General features: G+C 44.0%; 1 non-coding gene across 1 annotated transcript; it reads right to left on the reverse strand.

The window, feature by feature from the left end:
- Positions 1-2,912: 2,912 nt before the first annotated feature.
- On the reverse strand, positions 2,913-3,015 carry LOC138165452 (U6 spliceosomal RNA). The gene has a single exon (XR_011169357.1). It is a non-coding gene; the product is annotated as a U6 spliceosomal RNA (small nuclear RNA).
- Between the last annotated feature and the right edge of the window lie 3,938 nt (positions 3,016-6,953).

Here is a 6,953-nt window from a genome sequence, read left to right on the forward strand (position 1 = left end):
CCCTGAAAGTTTTCTCTCAGCAAGCAGATGAGGGACTGCATTTTTATTTCCTGTATGGTTGAAGATTCAGTAAAATTCATATGGGTAGAAGTTATAGGGAGCCATATTTCATTCAAAAATCATCTGTGAAGTTCTTACTATGTACGAAACACTGTATGGGGCTCTGATACCCATAGGAAAACAGGACTTCTACTCAATATGAGAAGAAAAAAGACTACAGAACTGCCCCCAAAATGGAGCAAGTTGACTTGTGAGGTACCGATGGCTTCTCCATCATTGGAAGTTTCTAGACAGAGGCAGGGTCACGGCATCATGGAACCTCAGAGTTGGAAAGGACCCCAGAGATCATTGAGGCCCACTTGCAACTGACCAAGAACTCTCTCCATAATATCCCCAATAGGGGGTCAGCAGCCCCTTCTTGAAAGCCTTCACCCTTTCCCAGAAAGGGAATGCTAAGGTGTTCATTCTGCTTCTGTGCAACTCTAATTGTGAGGAAGTTTCTACTTAGATCAATCAATCCAAAAAAGCATTTATTAAATGTGTACTATGTATAGGTTTACACTGGATGTGGGGGTTACAAAAACAAAAATGGAATAGAATGAAAACTGCTTGAGGGCCAGGGCTATCAGGGAAAATGATATGTACACTTCAAAGTATATTCAACACATGCACAAAATAAATACGCAGTAATTTTCTCCATGTTCCTTCACTGCTACAATCTCTGGCCTCTGAGGTCAAGAAGGACAAGCTAACACCTTCTCCAGATCTTTTAGTACCTGAAAACATCTCTAGTCTTGTCTGGATCCTCTCTTCTTCAGGCTGAGAAGACCCTGATATCTTCATCTGACCTCCATGGCGTGATCCTGAGGCCCAGTTAGCAACTGATTGTCCCCCAGGGCGCTTTGTGGCCTGTCACATGCCATGACCATTCCCATGGCCTTCGTCCTGGACTTTGCAGCCAGGCTCCTTTATGAGTGCCCAGTGTCGCTCCCAGCTTGAAGGTCCTCTAAGGGGCACAAATAGCCCCCCAGGACTGTTCTCACAGTCTACATCTCAGCCCACCGAGCTTCCTTCTTCTTTCCTAAGCTTGTGTTCCATCTCTGGCCTTCATCCTTTTACACAGGCTGTTTCCTCCATCCTTGCGCCTAGGATAGCCTCCCTCCTCACATCCAGCTCTTCCTATCTCTGTCTTCCCTCAGGGATTAGATTCCCTCAGATGCCATCTCCTAAAGGGCACTTTTTTTGATGTTCTTGGTTAATGTCTCCTCCTCCCTCAAACAGGCATGCATGGGCTTCCATATCTCATGCTGTATTGATTCCCTGCCCTCAAAACCATGTATGTGTTTACATGTCTCATGTCATATTGACCCTCTTCTCCCTCAAATAACCAAGCATATGTTTACATGTCTCGTGTTATATCCATCCCACCCTCCCTAAAATAACCATGTTGTATACACCCCACCTCCCTCAGGAGAATGCAAGCTTTTTCTTTTTGTCTTATTATTCCCTGTACATGTATCAGGCACTTAAGAAATATTTGTTGGATTCAATTTTCTATTACTGCTAGTATCCCATGGTATCAGAACCTGCCCAAGACAGGGGTGAATTGTAGTTTGTAGTAAGATAAGGAACCAGCTCAACATTTATTATTGGCTGCTTTGAAAGGGACCCTCTAATGACCCCCTCCCCCCAAGATGAATTCTATCTCACCTTTGTTTGGGAAGGATTTTATGGAGTGTGGAGTCTTGGAGTGAAAATGATCTCTAAGGAAGTGACTGAGCATTCAGAAAAACAAATCTTGGGACCACCCAGTTAGAGGCGACGACCCCTCTGTGCAGCTTCGACCAAGAGGATCTTCAGCTGCCACTCAGAGCTAATCAAAGTTAGTGACCTTGACATTTCTGACAACTCAGAAAAGAAATATTTCGGTTGTAAAACCCACCCAGAGCAGTTTGGTTGGATGTTGGTAGGAGAACATGGTCTTGGCTTGTAGAGGCTGATTACTTTCAGCAGGCCGAGCAATGGGGTCCAAAACAGAAGGCATGGATGCTGGTACTGTGAGCAAGTGACTTGCTCCATCAGAGCCTTGATTTTCCCATATATAAAATGGGGAGAATGGTTCTTGTATGAGCGATACCATACATGAGGTTGTTCTGAGGAAAAAAATGATATGGTGGGTATAAATCTCCGTGAAACTGTAAATGGTTAATGTACATCATTCAAGGTGGCTAGCATTGGAAAAGGACATGCCTCTGTGTCCCCTGTTTCATCTCCAGACAAAGGGAAGCAGCACTGTCTATTTGAGGTGACGTTACATGAGATAATGGGTAGGAGCCTAACAAGTTCAAGGCTCCACGTACAGGCAAGGTGCTGTTAGCAGGGTGCTGTTTTTCCTTGCCTGATTTAGCACAGCTGTTCCTCAGTTTCCTCCTCTGTAAGATGAGGGGGTTGGACCAGGTGACCTCCGAGATACCTGCCAGCCCTGATACTTTATGAGCCTAATATGTGAAAGGAAAACATCATTTTCCATGGACTCTAAAGAGAAAGCCGGCCCTCGGAGAGTGCAAATCCAGGTCCAGGCCACATTCTTGGCTGACAGGTTCGACTGATTCAAAAGTAGCAGCTAAAGTAGCTGGTGAAAAGGATTATGGTTTTTACCTGCTGTGAGCCCCAAAGGACAACAAGCAGGCCTGAAAGTGATTGTAAATCATCGTGGTATTTTCTCCTTCCATCCTTCAAGAGATCCGTGATTTCACTGGGATAGGTCAGGGGTGGGGAGCCTGCATCCTCAAGGCCACATATGGCCCTCTAGGGCCTTGGGTGAGGTCTTTTGACTGAGTCCAGGTTTTTTTTTTTTTTTGGTCTTTCTTAATTTGTTTGTTTACTTTTAGTTTACAAGATTCAGTTCCACAAAAAATATGGAAGACTTCACGAATTTGTGTGTCATCCCTGCACAGGGGAGATACTAATCTTCTCTGTATCATTCCAGTTTTAGCATATCCACTGCTGAAGTGAGGACCTGAGTCCAAGTTTTACTGAACGAATCCTTTTATTTAGACTCAGTCAAAAGGGCACACCCAAGAACCTAGAAGACCACATGTGGCCTCGAGGATTCAGGCTCCCCACCCCTGTAAGTGCAGGTACATGGCAGAATCAGACTGATAGCTGGAAAGGGGCAGTCTGGCTCCTTCCTTTTACAGATGGGAAAACTGAGACCTAGAAAGAGGTGCCAGTGAGTGGCAGGTCAGGCCTCCTGGCATTTCCTGCTGCAGACTACGACCCCTCCATGCCAGAACTGTTCACTCTTTGTAGATGCCCCTCAGGGGAGGGGAAGCCATGAACTTGGTCTTAGCTGACAGACACACCTGAGCCTCTCCCAGAAGCCTCTCCTTCTAGCAGGGCCTTCCGGGCCTCAGGCTTCCCTCCTCGCCCCTTGGCGAGGAGTCATTAGAGCAGGACCCAGTTGGCTGAAATTCTGAGGATAGGCCTTGGATTTCTTGGTGGAACCCCATGGAGAGCTAGCAGTTTTGTGAAATATGCACTGGCCTGGGAGTCAGACACCTGGCCTCAAACTCCAGATGCTTAGCTTCTCAGTCACAGGATTATTACTTCCCCTTTCTGAGGCTCAGTTTCCTCTCTGTAGTGAGAAAGATAGGCAGTGTGGAGGAATGGTTAGAGGGCTAGCCTCGAGTCAAGAAGGTTTTTAGTTACGTCCTGTCCTGGCCACACACTGACTTATGACTTTTGCAAGTCACTGAACACCCCAGTGCCCAACATAACTCTCCAAGGCTCTGTATTGTCGAAAGGGAGCTTATCTGCATTGGTGGTGAGACAACTCCCTGGGAGTCCACTGCATCAGTGAAATAATAGGTTTGGATGAGAGACAGATAAAGGGGGGAGAGAGAGACAGAGAGACAGACAGAGACCAAGACAGAGTCAGAGACAGACAGAGAGAAACAAAGACAAAAAGTTAGAGAGACAGAGAAGAAGAGAGGCAGAGAGACAGACAGAGACCGAGACAAAGAGTCAGACAGAGAGAAACAGAGACAAAGAGTTAGAGAGACAGAGACAGAGAAGAAGAAAGAGAGGCAGAGAAGCAGAGAAAAAAGAAGGAAGAGAGAGGCAAAGAGAAATGTCTGGGCAGAGGTGAGGAAAGATCTCAAAGCAGATATAGATGTTTTAATGTGTCTATTATGATAGACACCTACACTCAAAGTACCCCATCAATTCCTGTGGTCCCACAGAATCAACAAATACATGATTCTCGGGCGCTCTGAAAGACGAAGACTCAGACAAAGTGAGACTCAAGCTTGAAATCTTTGAGAAGAGGACAAGACCAGGAAGGGGCATGAATTACCTGTGACATTACTCAGCTACAATAAGGGAAGAGAAGCACATCATGAGTAGAGTGTAAGCTCCTTGAAGACAGGGATGTTTTTATTCCTGTCCTTTACATTTAGAGGTGGCTGGGGCACAGTGGACCCAGAGCTGGCCTTGGAGTCAAGAAAATCTGGGTTCAAGTCTTGTCTCTGCCCCATAAGACTGTGTGACCTTAGGTAAGTCCCTTAACCTCTTGGTGCTCTGGGCCCTTCTTTCTGATGGAGCATTGCAGTGTGGTAAGGAAACTTCTTTACTTGGGAGGCCCCAGTAGGAATGAAGTCCCAGGTCTCATCCCCTCCCCCATCCCTCTGTATCCCCAGTGCCTGGCCCTTAGTGGATGTTTCTTCAAAAATATGATGTAACATTTCTTATTCATCCTTCCTGCCTGTCCCAATAAATATTTAATAAAAATACAATAGATAGATGGGAAGCAGGTAGGTCCTCAAACAAAGGCTGAGTGCCCTCTTGTTTAGGATGTTAAGATGTGGATTATTTTAAAGTGTGAGCTAGATTAGAGAAAAACATTCTGTTTTTATTGGTTTGTGGTTAGGGTTAGGGTAGACACCCCATTTACACTGCTATAGTCAATGTATACATACATTGTCTCCTGACTCTGCTTACTTCCCTTTTCATCAGTTAGTATAAGTCTTCCCATTCTTCCCTATATTCATCCTGTTCATTGCTTCTTCAAGCACAGTAGATTACATTCATGGATATGTTTAGTCATTCCCCAAATGATGGCCACCTACTTTGTTTTCAATTCTTTACTACCACAAAATATTTATAAATATTTTGGTGTACATGGAAGCTTTCTTTCTTTCAACTACCTTCTTGGTCATATGCCTAGCAGTGAAATCCGTGGGTTGAAGGATATGGACATTTTGGTCGCCTTTTTAACAGATTTCAAATTGCTTTACAAATTTCAAATTTATTTCATGACAGAATGGTCATGCCAATTCCCAGCTCTACCAGAAATGCATTTGTTTGGCAAGGCATCGTGGTAAATGCTTGCAATCTTTGTAATCAGGGAGGCTGGTGGGTCACTAAAGTTTGTGAATACTGAACTACAGTTGGGTTAAAATCCATCAGATGTCTTTAGCACCAATATGGTGAGCTTTGGGAGAAGGGCTATCTAAGCTAAGGAGGGGCAGAAATGGCCACAGAGAGAAATGAAGCAAATCAAAGCTTCTGTCCAGATCAATAATGAGAACAGATTTGTGAGTATCCTCTGTGTTTCCAGTATGGAAGAGATAGACAGAGTTTTAAAAACATGTATAAAATTTTAAAAATATGACAATGCATCTGTGCAACTATCTTTTTTGCCATCCCTCCCACATTGACTATTTCTGTCTTGTCACCTTTACCAATTGTCAGGGTGTGAAGTGAAATCTCAGGGTTTTTGTTTCTTCATTTTGGGATTGGTATTTCTCCTACATTGTCAGTGATTTGGAGCATTCTTTCATATGGTGGTTAAGAGTTTGCAATTCTTCTTTTGAGAACTATTTGTTCATAAACATTGACTATTTTATTGAGAAAGGACTCCCGGATGGCTTGGTTCATGGTTCCTTTGGGGTACTGGAGTCTCATTCAATAGGTTTGGGTTGACTGTGCAGAAATTATGTCCCAGTCATAGGTAGCTCTCAGAAATGACAGTAGTAAATACTCAAGCACATTACTATATTATAGGTTTTTCAATATGTGGAGCAGACCACTGGGGAGACTTAAAAAAAAAAAAACTCCGCTTTTCCAGCACACTGGCAATGAGATTTGAACCTTCCAATTTCAGCCATAGAGAACTTGGACAATATAGAGTTGCAGGAAATCCTGGATGCCATTGGAGATTTGGACCACACTACAACCATTGAAGCCTTCCACCTTTCTTGCAGCTGAACAAATACCACAGATAGAATTGTCAAGCCCACCGCTGATTTGAAGGATTAATTTGGGGAACTTGGAGTGTTTTGCAAACTCTTTCCAAAGCGATTTACAGTCCTTAATTATTTAAGCCCCTCCACTTCCCCTAGAGGAAGGGCAGCCATCATATGCCTAGTTTGCCCCCCCTCAGAACCGGAGGGAAAGGAAGGTTAAGTGAAGAAGGAGCCTCTGAGTAAGGGCAGAGCTAGGACTGGGTTTCAGGGAAATCTGAGGTGGGGGCAGATGGTGTTCGAGTCTCCCAAGGGGTGAAATCTGGGAAAGTGCTTCCCAACTAGGAGAATGGGAGGAAAGGCATTGCTATTCATTTGTTCAGTTTAAATGAATCAAATTTCGATTGTACCGATAATAGCTTTATTGTTTAAGAAACTAAGAAAAAGTGATTTGCACAAGCTCGAACAGTTAGAAAATAGAAGAAATGGGCTTTGTGTTCTGGTTTTCTGTCTCCTATCCAGCAAATTTTCTAGTGCCACCATTTCTGCAAGGTACATAGGCCAGAGCTATTGGATCCATTCTACAGAGGGGGAAACAAAGGTTTAGATATGACTCCCCTAGGATCACAGAACTAGAAAATATGGCAGTTGGAACTTGAACCCAGATCCAATAAGGCTAACTGAAAAAAAAAAACACTATACTGCCTT

The sequence above is a fragment of the Petaurus breviceps genome, unplaced genomic scaffold (assembly GCF_028583685.1).
Source record: "Petaurus breviceps papuanus isolate PSGF00001 unplaced genomic scaffold, PetGlider_PUasm1.0 208, whole genome shotgun sequence".
Lineage (NCBI taxonomy): Eukaryota > Metazoa > Chordata > Mammalia > Diprotodontia > Petauridae > Petaurus > Petaurus breviceps.